A 14,066-nucleotide genomic window follows, 5' to 3' on the forward strand; every position below is an offset into this window, starting at 1 on the left:
AAAGTGGCTGAAATGAAGGGGACCTTGGCACAGAACTAGAAAAATGAGTTTTTGGATGCTGGTAGGCAAGCCTAAGAGAGTAACTCTAAGTTTCTCAACACTGTCATGCCTATAGCATGAGAGCGACTGAGTCTTAAGTTGGTCAAAACTTCAGTAGGACCCAAGGGCAAGCTATCTAAAGTGTTGGATTGCCTCCTGAAGGTCCCGAATCTCAAGTTGAATGCATGTATGGTGTGTTTCTATTGGTTCTACTTCCTTAACATGATTTAGGAGGTCTAATCATATCATAATGGCTACTCGTCGCATGTTTACCCTCGCTGGCCAGTGGCTTTGGTAGATGTGGGAGGAGGGTGTTAAAGAGTGGTATCAGATCATGGTTCACCCCTCAGACTGGATGGGTGGTGTGTGTTGATCTTGCATTCATGTCAGTTGCATGTGTGTCTCTTACACTTGCATTTCATGTGCTTGTTGCATTGCACCATGTTGATCATGGTTATATAAAGGGTTTTCATGAGGGACTTGATGTTGAGTTTGTGGAATGCATCGTCATGAGTATATGATTGGTTACATATTGTTATATTCCGCTTTCTTTTTTTTATATGTTGCTTGATTTCATCCTTGTATGGTAGGTTTCATTCTTGTATGTTTGATTACATGTATTAGTCTTGTAGGCTGGTTAAAAGAATTGATCACTCATGCTCGACTACATGCATCCATGTGTATGTTTGATTAGGCATTGCTTATGCATGTTGATGGATGCATGTTGAAATTTGTACAATGGAGTAATGGTTGTTGTCATGCATGAGGTCACGGTTTGTGAAGTTGATATGGTCATGCATTGATGACTACACTCTAGCTAGAATGATGTGAATATGGTTTGGTATTCATGTTTTATATGTCTGTATGTAGTTGTCATGCATATATGATCTTGGTTATAGTTATGCATGAATAGTAGCTCAAACATGCCTTGTGAAGTAATGATATGCAATTTAGGTCATGAGGGTGATATTGGTATGTTATGATGGTAATGTGTTGGCTAAGATAGAGAAGGAGATGTAGATCATCGTAATGAGGTTGTATCATTGGAATTTGGGGTAACAACAAATCGTCATATAGGCATTGTATGTTTTCGCATGAAAGTATGTAAGTCAATGATTGTTATATGCCTTAAGTTTATATACATTAGGTTTATGTACATGTATTTTGATGTTATGGTTACATTCATGATGGACGTTAGTTGATTAGTGTAGTTATATGCATATGTGTCAGATATTCAAGAATGATAGTAACATGTAGTTGTATGCATTGCTATTGTTTTTTATATTAGATAACTTGATGATTATGTTATATGTTATTGATGAAGTATCTCATAGGTTAACGTATTGTTCTTAAATGATAGTTAGCTTTAGGGTTAGGGTTATAGCATTTTTACCTTGATGTTATATGTATCACACTAAGTTTGATTGGTCTATGTAGATGGTTAGGGTTATGACATTCACGTATGAGTCGACTTATTGTGACATTGTGTTGTACTAATCTAGACTAATTGTACATGTGTGATTGTTATGCAAGAACGAAAAATGTTTATGAGTTTATGTTGTGAACATGTTAGATAGTGACTATTATGGATATCATGATCTTACTAATGTTTGAATTGATATATTGTGAAGTTGTATCGTGCTAACTAGATTGATTGTGAAGACAAGATTGCCTCCACTGAGATACATTAAGGTATGAACTTGTTTATGTCATCTACCTTGTGCTTGACTCTTTCATTATGACATCTATTTGGTGTTTGAGTGTTTGGTGTCTAGTTGATTTATTTAACATGGTATGTTTGAAATTTGGTTGAATGTTTGATGAATTTCATAATATGAGTATGTGTTCCAATGACCTTATTTTAAGATGTCTGTACTAATAAATATGTTTTGAGATAGTTGATGTGTATTTGAGTATAGTATGTGACAGTTAGGTAAAATTTTAACAATGGAATGTTATCTTAAAGTTTAGAAACCTTGGCGAATCTCACCAGTCCATAATATGAGATCTATAAAATGTTTGATGATATTTTTGTAAAAATATTCCAATGTCTAATAATTTGATATAATCTTTATATACATTTTTGGTGATTTTTAAGGTAAAATAGTTTTATATTATAAAATTTGGGTGAATCATTTTTAGAAAAAATGGAAATTAGCGAATCAATTTTTTGGAAAACCCATGGAAAATTATCTCACTTGTGAATATTAGCCCGTAATGGCTATGAGTCGACTATGGTCCTTGTCGCATTATGTCTAATGACTATGAATTGAATATGGTCCTCGTAAAGGTCGATTTTAAATTGATAGATATGTGTGTCTTGATAATTGAAACATGTGGTTAACATGTGTGAGCAGTTGTAGGGTAACATGCTAGGTACTAGTGTGACAAGGTGACACTTGGTGTGCTTTAAAACTAACAGTTGGGTGATGTGACAGTACATAGTAAGCCTCAATTACAACCAGGTAAAAAGTTAAAATGGAGGAATTGGACAAGAATTGTTGTGGCTAGGTTTAGAAACCCTAATTCCAAACGAATGAGTGCTTCACATACAAGAAGTCTTCTTGACCTTAATATTGTCTCACATTATGTGGATATGTGCTAGATTCATGAACATGTACTTGACATATATGTTAGCTAGTCTATAGTTGTAGGTGGATCTGTCAAGGAATTGGAGTTCCATGAGAGATGGCATGGATGTGTTTAGTTGCAAGGAAGCCTACGTGGCACAACAAGACAAGGTATCTCGTGTATTGGTATATTTATTTATGAACTGACATATATGTGTTTAGGGAGTTATGATGCACGGGATTGCATGGCAAATAAATTGCCATCAAATTTTGAAGAAGGCTCGGGTTGAGATTTCCTTGGGAACCATGGGGATTTAGTCATGGTGTCTGCGGTTGGTCTTGTGATTTTGGTATTTTTTGATTTTCTTTAGATTGATTTGCAGTTTTGTTTTTTCTACTACATGATCATGCCACTTGGTTTGCGGTGTCGTATTGCTACTGATTTTCATGGTTTTCTTCTTGTTTGTTTCATGTCTATCCTTTTATGTTTTGAGTTTTGGGAATTGGTTAGGAAAGAGGAAAGTTGATGGATCTTGGGGAGAGATGTGTGGTTCCCAACAGCTAATGTAGGACACAAATGAAACTTGACTAAGCGCAGTGGAACGTACGACTATGACAGTCAATTAGAATGGCTGGGTCCATTGTGGTAAATGAATGGTAGTAGTATATACATGAGAAGGGTAATTAGAAAAGGTAAAGTAAAAGGATCTAAGGTGTTGGATGCCTTTACTATGTCAGGAATGATTTTTCTCAATGTTGTGCATGAACAAAGGAAGTTATCTTAACCTAGACCTTATGTTATCTAGTAATTATGTTATGATCATGATTATGTTCATGTTTATGTACCTATACATGTATGCATGTATGTCGTTGTCTGAAAGAATGATGATTTTTTTTTATGCTAATGATTATATATGTATGTATGTATCCATGTCACTTTATGATGGGGTCACCTGGAATCGTCCTTGTGGAGGAATGATGGCTTATGTAGGAAAATGGCATGAAGAGGTTCCTGGTCTTATGAGGAATCAATTAAGAATAGTAGCCATGACAAATATACAAGGTAAATATCATGTGGTTATGATTTGATGTTATGTGATTGTATTATGTCCATGTTATTAACATGTTATACCGAGGGATACAGCAATGAAATGAAAGCAATGTGGTTTGTGACATGCTGGGACAAGCATGGATAAGACACTGGAAACAAGGATACTTGGAAGCGTCAATGTGGTTTTGGATATGTGGTATTATTGTTCTTCATATGTTCTATATGTTATACGTGTTGTATCTATGATGTTGTGTGCATGTGGTGTTGTGTATATATATTCTATGTACATGCTTTTATGCTATGATTATTTACAGGATGGTACAAATAATGTTGTGTGCATATTACATATGCAGTGCTGGGTGTACATGGTGATATGTACATGATGAATATCTAGTGTTGTGTATAGATGATGTTATGTACATGTTGGATATGCAATACCATGTACCTATGGTGTTGCGTGCATGTTGTACATGTGGTGCTAGGTACATATGGTGTTGTGTGCATAATTATACAAGTGGTGTTGTGTGGATGTAGTGTTGTGTACATATTGTACAAATGGCGTTGTGTGTAGGTAGTGCTATGTACGTGCTGTGCATGTGACGCTGTGTACATGTAGTGTCCTATACATGTCGTGCATGTGGTATTGTGTACACATTGTATCGGTGGTGCAATGTACATGTGGCATTGTGTACATGTTGTACATATGATGTCGTGTACATGTGGTGATGTGCACACATTGTGAAAGTGGTGCCTTGTACAAGTGGTACTTTGTATGTGTTATACATATGGTACTAGTTTATATGTGGTATTGTGTGCATCTTGTGTTGGAGGCATGCGGTACTGTGTATGTGCATTTTGTAGTCATGGTATTATGACATGTGTACCCGTGGTGTTACACATCAGGTATAGATGTATGTATTGTGTTGTACGTTGGGTGTAGGTGCAACTATTGTGTTGTGTTGTACACTGGGTGTAGATGTATGTGTGGTATGTTAAGTGAGGATGCATGTATTGAATGTTTTTGTATGTTGTGTATGGTTGTATGTGTGTGATGCACACTATGTGTACATGCACATGGTTTAGGAGAAGGCATTGATTGTTTGTTGGTTGTGGAAACTGGTCGGAAGTGCGTACAGAATAAAGACAAAGTTAGAAGCTAAGGATTGATTAAAGGATAAGTATCAATATTTTATTTCTGTTTTATTATGCATGTAATATATGATTTTGATATATGATTGTGGTTTATGATGGTTACATGTGTTTTATGATTTTGATCTATGGTGGTTATGTTTTGAGATAACCTGATGTGATATATTTATACATGATGATTTTGTCAAAGATGCTAGTTTGACTTGTTGTGACATGAAGTAAACATGATCGCAAGTATACCTTATTGGCGAGCTACCAATGAGGTATGATTTGAATTTATTTGAATCTGATTTAACTTATGTACTTGGAACAGGAATGCATGAACATTCCTAGTTTGGTTGTCAAAATTGACTTCAAGAATTGGCAGCAGCAACTAAAGAAATTAGAACATGCAGCAGTATGTTGGTAGAACACTTCATGAGCAGGGCCATTGTAGGACACTGGTACCCAATAATGTCCATTGATTTTCATGAGCATGCTATGAGCAATATGATGGTTTTAAGGAAAGGACATGCCTTGGTTGTTTGACCTTCTGATGCAATGAATCCTTGCGAAGGGATGGATCGCCCATGATAGGGGATACCGTGGAACTTGGAAGGTGAGTCACTGCATGGAAGGGGGTTACTCGATTTCCCGAGAAACTGCGTAGCAGAGAATAGAAGGTCGTGGTTATGTTTGTTTTGTTCATTACAATTGTGAGATGGAATCATATGCACATTGGGAGTGCGCCCTAGAATAATGAGTTCGTAACTGTTCACTGAGAGGATAAGTGGTGTGCGATTATAGCTCTCGACATTGGATGCATATTTGAATTTGCGGTGGATTCTGGACTTCCTGGGAAGGAGTTAAATCTTGGTATTACCTTGAAGGTGGAGGTGTGAGCCTGGATTCCCTTATTGTGGATGTAGGGATCGTATCCTTTTATTTTATGGTTTAGAAAATGTGCATATGTGTATATCCGGTGATTGTAAATATCGTAATGAGCTATGTTATAAAGCTCCAATATGATGTATGTTGTCATGATGTTTTTCTTTTGAGCAGGTCATTCATTGTAAATACTACAACGAGCTATGTTACAAAGCTCCATGGGAAGTATGTTTGTTTTCAACAGTTGTGTTGAGGTCTTGGTGTGCCTTAACATGAAGGATAGTGTTCCCCAACGGGGAGGTTCTATAACTATCCTCGTGAAAATTCCATGTAATAAAAGTTAAAAATAATAACCATAGTTTATGGGACACATATTCCAAGCTGAATGGTGGCCAAGACATCCTAGTGTGGGTGTTCATTTGGTTTTCTATGGCTAAGGAAATTGGAAAAGGCAATGGCTAAGGCTTTGTAAAGGCATGAGCCATTTATTTGCATTTTATTTAGGAAAATAAATGAAATCAGGAGGAAAGGAAGGTGAAAGGTCATAGGTTTCAAGTGAGGAGGAAATTGAATGAAAATAATGGAAAATGAAGATAATAAAGGCCTCATTGATAAAAAGGCTTCTGAGGATCAATGGGAAAGCTCTTAGTTAGTGTAAGCTCTTGGCTGAGGGTTACTGAGTATTAAACTTCTTCTTTGGTTATGAATGGGATCAAGAAAGGCAAAGAAGGAAAGAGGAAGGAAGGAGTATATAAGGAAGAGAAGGATCATGTAGCTACAACATGATTCTTTGCAGGTATTGATTTTCATGTGTATTTTCCTTGTTAGATTTTGTATGTGTGGTATTGCATGTGGTTCTTTTGTTGTCATGGCACGAGTTTTTCTAGGTGTAACAATGTTTTCATTACAGTCTTTCCATTTCCGAATAGCCATGGTGTGATGGGGTTCTCATGTTTTGGCTGAGATGGATGGCAAGATGGATTTGAAGCTAAGTGAGGTGGATCTCTGAAATTATAGAACATATGGCCTAGTAATCCTTGCCAGTGAATGACATGATATATGGTAAATCCTAGAGATGGTTTCCTCTCCTTTGGGCCTACTAATCTCGGGTTAGGATATGCGGTAAAGTGTGGAGAGTGGCTCTTTGTTTAGTGCCTATTAAACAAGTGTGGATTGTGGTAAAGCCTGTTAGACTAGGGTCTCAGTTTAGGGCCTCGTGATTTGGTTTGGATTGCGGTAATGTTTGAGAGACTAGGAGACAAGAAAATTCCTCACGGTCTAGGTGGATAAATCTGATGATATCCATGCATGTTTGGCCTAGCGATCAAGTGGAAATCACGATAAAGTGTCCTATGATGTGTTCATTGTGTTGGCCTAGTCATCTGAGATGGGTTACATTAAAGCCTGGTTTCTATTAATGAGGGTGGTGTTGTTTAGCCTTGGTATGACCTAATTGGTTATTTTTGTTTGAGTCCCACATTCATGCTTAGAATATGGCACAAGGGTGAATGACAGAAGAGAGATTTGGCTGAGTCATTCTATGGTCAAGCGGAACATGGAAGTCCCATCCCAGGTTTGGTTTTTGGCATAATTAATGAAAGGTTATCTCTCCTTGTGTTTCTGTGAGAATTTTGATGGATTATATGCGGTTAATATGGTTGTACTTTTATGAGTATTTATGTTGTTCTTATTCTCATTATATGTGTTTTATATGACATCAGATATGTATGGCTCTCAACATGTTTTTACTTGTAAATAAATGGATAATGTATCTATGATGTAATAGATGGTAATGGAACAAATGACATGAGGGAATAATGGTCCTTAGTGATTCATAGATAAGTACAACATCCCTATGTTTGGTTATGTTGGTCACACCTATAGATTTCATGCTTGCAACATGTTTGACGAAATTCCTGTCACAGTTAGTAGAGGTCTAATTAAGGTCTTGTTTAACTTATTACCTTTTCCTCATTGTTTCCCTGTTATTTTACTTCTCCTAACTTATCATTCCATTCTGGACAGTGACCTGGCCTCTAGGCCTGAAAAAGTGGCTCAAATCCTGGAGATGCTGGCACATAACTTGAAAAATAAGTCTCTGAATGCTTGAAAGAAAGACTGTGAGAGAGACTATGGGTTTTTGGAGTCGACAATGAAGAGCAGAGAGATGGTCGTGAATGGGTTGAGAGATTAGGATAAGCTGGATGTAGCATCCAACATTGTGGTCTAGAAGGCTAGGATCTTGTCCATTCTAAACAGATATCATATCAAGGGCTTCACCTTGATAGTAACGGATATCCTAGTTGACCCGGTATCTAATGAAAGGTACGAGGAGGCAATGGCTAAGGAAAAGTGCATAATCCTTGATGGGGTCAACGATCATGTGGTCCAACATATTCCCAAGGAAACAATAAAGGAGATGTGGGACACTTTGAAGGCACTGTACCAGCATACTTTTGTGCAGAGGAAGATGCTTGTACATAATCAGCTAAGGTCATAACAGATGCAGAAGGGAGAACATCTAGATGTCTTCCGCAGTCGGTTGAAGGAGATCCATGACCAACTGACTTCCATAGCGGCCACGCTAGATCTGGAGTTGATGGTAAGGATCGCACTTAATGCAGTCTCTAAGGAGTGGGATACATTTGTCCTGAGCATACTCGGTAGGGTGAGTCCTCTAGATTGGGAAGAACTGTGGGCGGCTCTTCGTCAAGAAGAGAGAAGATGGCTGACCAAGATGGGAAGAAGCAGCAAAGGGGTTAGGATCAAGAAGGAAGAGGAAGAGGATGTGACTTTGGAATCTGTGGGAAAGAAGTAGAAGAGGAAGAAGAAGGACCTATCCAAGGTCAAGTGCTTCCACCGTGGGGAATTAGGTCACTATGCAAACCAATGTCTGAGGAAGAAGAACAAGGGAGAGTCTTCTGAGTCTAAGGCAGCACCAGTGAAGGCGGAGGAAGAAGTCAAGGAGGATGACGATTGTGCCATGAGTGATCATGTGCCACTTGAGAAGAACTGGGGAGACTTCAAGCTGTAGTGAGGAGGATGAGGGGAAGGATCCTTGAGGTACCTCACCTCTTGGATTATACCTTTCTAGGAGAGCCTCGAAGAGGAGTAGAATGACTAGCGGATGTGGATAGAGACAGATGCCAATGGAGCGGCACAGAGTGCTACAGTGAAAGAGTCCCTCGACAGTGTGAGGCTAGTAGGCTGCAATAGTGTGAGAGGCAAGGGAGTGTTCCAATGGTGCAACATGGAACAGAGAGGTTTGCAATCGTGTGAGATGTAGGGAGTTGTTGCAGCACCACAGAGGTTAGTAGAGGGAGCACTTGTTAGTGGTGGATGGAGCTTTAGCATCAGGAGTGTCTCTAGCCTGACAGGGATGTGAGAAGTTGGGTGGATCAGTTACTTACTTCTAAGTAACTAAGTTGCAGTGCAATAGCATGATGCAACATTATGAGAGGGGCTTGTAGTGCAAATGCAGTGTTGGGAGGATAGACAAACTGCAACACAGATGTAGAGAGAGTTTCCATGCGGATGTAGCAGTGGTAGTCGTAGGGCCATCGGCGGTAGTATAGGATGCAGCAGTGCAAAGGATGTTGGGCAGGGAGGCCTACCGTCAGCAAAGGTACCAGTGCCAGATAATCAAAGTGATGCTCACTGAGGAGTATCACAAGAGCAAAGTCCTCACTAAGAGGGAGTGTTTATTTGGAGTATTATCGAATATGTTGTAGCCATGAAAATTGGTGGAGATGCTAAAGCACATGAGATCTCGAAGACCCAAAAGTGGTTTGGACAAATTATACTCGTTTTGGGAGATATTGAAATAATTAATATCTTTAATGGAGTTCCTAAGTTTAAACTTAGGAAAAATAAAATATTAATGGGTATTAATATAAAACCGGGTTAGAAGGTTCCAAAAGTCACAGGTCAAGCCAAAACTAATCTTATCCATTAATAAGATATTTAATCTTGGTCAAAGAAGGACTAACGAGAAAAGTATAAGAGGAGGCTTGAGGGTCAGTTGGAGAACATGTAGGAATTTACAGGGTAAGTTGCTCAGACAGAACACCAAAGGACACTGCTCACAACTAGATCGTAGATCAATACACCAGTATTTTTGACGTGGTTAAAACCCTCAAAGAGGGAAACAGTCCACGGCCTGAGCCAACGCGGCCACTTCAGGCAATTTATTAATAAAAGAATGAAAATTTACATAAGCTTCTCTCATAGACGAATTACTCTACAAATGACCCTCCATGCGCTTTAAATAGAAATCATGGACCAATCGGGTGTCAAGCCACGGATCAAGTGTCGGTAATACCGAGTAGAGAATGAACCATCGGATCACTACATATCGTGACCGTCGGATTGTAAGTTACAAAATGTACAAGGTAAAGAAACACACTTTACCTAACTCTATACCTAACTCTATACTAGACCAAGTTGTACTTAACTATTTCCTATGTGTCGGAATATCCTAACATCCCCCCTTAAGAACAACTTGGGATAGGACTGAAGGATTTAAAAATATGACACAATAGGAGAAGGAAGGAGGCACTAGAGCCTATCCCCCCTTAGCGGAAACTTCCTGAACTCCAACCATAAATCGAAGTTTAGTGAACTTCGCCTCTGTGAGAGCCTTTGTAAAGATGTCTGCAACTTGATCATCTGTTGAACAATATTGCACTTCAAGAACATGGTCATGGATGAGCTTTCTAATGAAGTGCATGTGCAGTTCAATGTGTTTACTGCGCTGATGTTGGACTGGATCTTTGCATAGCTGAATGGCACTTTGATTATCACACCAAAGTGTAGTAGGATGCTTCTGCTGAAAGCCAAACTCTGACAGGATCTGACGAAGCCACAAGGCTTCCTTACTAGCTTCTACTGCACCACGATACTCTGCTGCTGCTGAAGAAAGAGAAATGGCACCTTGTTTCTTGCAGGCCCATGTAATAGGTCCTGAACCAAGAGTGAACACATAACCTGCAGTAGACTTCCGATCATCAGGGTCACCAACCCAATCGGAATCAGTGAAACCAACCAATAGAGGAGATGCTTCGGCACTGTAATGAATCCCAAACTGAACTTTACCTCGAACATAATGAAATATTCTTTTAGCTGCTTTCCAATGACTTTCACGTGGGTTTTGCATAAACTGAGCAACAAGGCCAACGACAAAGGAAAGGTCAGGTCGAGTATGGGTTAGATACAGACGTTTTCCTACAAGTTGATGGTATAAGGTAGCATCAACTTCAGGAGAAGTACAAGTGACTGAAAGTTTGACTCCAGATTGGAAGGGAGAAGGGGCTGGCTTACAGTCTTCCATGTGAAAATGGCGTAGAATATCACAGGCATACTTGGACTGGGAAAGGAAAATACCCTCCTTGGATTGCAAGACTTGAAGACCGAGAAAATAATGTAAGTGTCCTAAGTCTGTCATTTCAAATTTCTTTTCAAGGCTGGACTTCACATGGTTTATAAGGTTGGGATCACTTCCGGTAAGGATAAGATCATCAACATAAAGAACAAGAATGATAAGAGACTTGCCCACTTTCTTGGTGTAGACAGTATTGTCAGAATGACACCTAGAAAAGCCATATTCTAAAAAAAAGCTATCCATTTTGGCATACCAAGCTCGAGGAGCTTGCTTGAGACCATAAAGGGATTTCTTAAGCCGACATACAAGGCCGGAGTCTGTTTTTATGAAGCCAATGGGTTGTTCCATGTAGATTTCTTCATGCAAATCCCCATGCAAGAAGGTAGATTTAACATCCATCTGATGGACTTCCCATTTGAACGAGGCAGCAAGGGAAAGAACAAGGCGAATAGAGTTCATTTTGGCAACAGGGGAGAAGGTTTCAGTGTAGTCAATGCCTTCAACCTGTGAAAAACCTTTAGCAACAAGACGAGCTTTATTTTTATCAACTTTCCCATCTGGTCCATACTTGGTTCTGTAAACCCATTTGCATCTAACAAGTTTTCGTCCCTTTGGTAGAGGAACAAGATCCCATGTATCATTTGCCAATAATGAATGATATTCTTCATGCATAGCTGCTTCCCAATCTGGATGGCCTGAAGCTTCTGCAAAGGTGTCAGGATCATAATTTACTGGAGCTTGAGCCAGTAAAGAAGAGGCTCTGTCAAACTGAGAACATGTGCGTCGTTGATCTGTAGGATCACCGGTAAGATCACCTGCTGCATCTCCAGTAGCACAAACCCATTTTGGAAGCTGAGGAGCTGAAGGAGGATCCTGAGATGGTGGGGGAGGATTTTCATCCTCACTTTCATCATCTGAAGAAGAAATGTTTTCAAAAGTAGAAGAGATAGGGAGAGGTGGCACATCCGCCGGACTAGGCTCGCAGGCCGATATATTTTCATCAAATTTTACATCTCTTCTAATGATAACATTTTTGGACTTAAATGGAATAAGTCTATAACCTTTGAAATCTTCAGAATATCCAACAAAAGTACATTTTTTACTCTTAGGTTCTAAAGCTTTATGCTTTTCATCTGGAATATGGGCCCACGCTTCACTTCCAAAAACACGAAAGTGACTTACATCTGGTTTGATTGAGCTCCATGCTTCTTCTGGAGTGATATTCTTTAAAGCCTTAGTAGGAGTGCGATTTATTATGTAATTTGCACAATTAATTTCTTCTGCCCAAAAACTAAGACCAAGTCCTTTAGATTGTAGCATACAATTAGCCATTTCCTTTAAGGTGCGATTCTTCCTTTCAGCTACACCATTTTTTTGTGGAGTATATGGAACAGTATGTTGCATTTGAATTCCATTCTCAGTGCAAAAGTTGATGAATGTGTTTTTAACATATTCTCCGCCATTATCAGATCTTAGCTTAAGAATTTGATGTCCATATTGTTTTTCAACAAAGGCCTTGAAGGAAAAAAATGTGTTAAATACTTCACTCTTGAGTTTTAAGAAGTATACCCAAGTGCATCTGGAGAAATCATCAATGAAAGTTAAGAAATACTTGCAGCCAGAGAATGAAACAACTGGAAGTGGACCACATAAATCACTATGCACAAGCTGTAAAGGGGCTGAGGCATGCCAAGAGGCACGTTTTTCAAAACTATCCTGATGATGTTTTCCGAGTACACATCCGGAACAAACACCATCTCTGCAAGATACCATAGGAAGACCTGTCACCATATTTTCTTTACATAGATGCTGAAGGGAGCGATAGTTTAAGTGACCAAATCGCTCATGCCAAAGTTTGCTCACTTCATCGTTATGAGCAACAAATACTGAGGGAATATTTGATGACCCAAAGTTGTCAAACTTATACAACCTTGTAGAATCATCAGCAATGCCAGTAGCTAAAATCTGTTTAGGATCTCTTAGGTCCTTGATTACAACATCATGAGGTGAAAATTCAACGATTTTACCTTCACCTGAATGAGTTATCTGATATACAGATAGAAGGCTGCAGGATATGGTTGGAACACATAATACATCATTAAACTGACCATTGTCTAGATGAACAGTTCCAGTCCCTACAACACTAAGAGATCTATCATCACCAACATATATATATTTGGTGTTACAATCATTTAAAGAAGAAAACATGGCTTTGTTTTTGGTCATGTGATAAGAAGCTCCAGAATCAATGAGCCACTCACGAGAATGAGAAGAAGAAGATACATTTAGTGCATAGCCAGACCGAGATGCTTGACAACCACATGCAGAAAGCGCCATTCCTGAAGATGAAGTTGAAGTTGAAGATTGCTCCAAATGGATGTTATGTTTCTTCATCGCTGCTTCCAAGGCTTCCATCTTCTTAAATCATTTGGATTCTAAGTGGCCATCTCGATTACAAAAGTTGCAATGTCTATTAGTCTTCTTCCATTTGTTTTTATTTGTCTTATCATTTTGTTGAAACGATTTTTCCTTTAGAGGCTGAGATTGCTTAGGACCCTTGTTTCGTTTAGGACCATTCTTTTTAGGATATGACTTCTTAGGATTCTTTGAATTTGGTTGCTGCTGGGTGGCTAATGCTTTCTTGGAAGAGTTTCCAAGATTAAGAAGACCAAGGTGTAAGAGTTTTTCTTGTTCTCTTATTAAAGAATGACAAAGAGAGTCAAATGAAGGGGACTTGTAGTCTGTTCCTTGAGAAATGAAGGCTTCTCTTGTAGAATGGAAGGTGGAAACAAACACAGAGTAGGCTGGTCCCAACTTAGTAAGAATGGAATAGATAAGTTTACTATCTTCTTTCTTAACCTTAACACCTTCCAAGAGATATCTAAGGGTCTTGAACTTTGACAAGAAATCTTCAATGCAAGAAAAATTATTAGGGTCCAATGTAAGCAACTCATTTTCAAGTTGATGGGATCTATGTTCATTTTTAATCCCAAAAACTTTATTGATTTGT

The sequence above is a fragment of the Pinus tabuliformis genome, chromosome Q, assembly GCF_031772625.1.
Source record: "Pinus tabuliformis cultivar Carrire ecotype Pingquan chromosome Q, CPIR1, whole genome shotgun sequence".
Lineage (NCBI taxonomy): Eukaryota > Viridiplantae > Streptophyta > Pinopsida > Pinales > Pinaceae > Pinus > Pinus tabuliformis.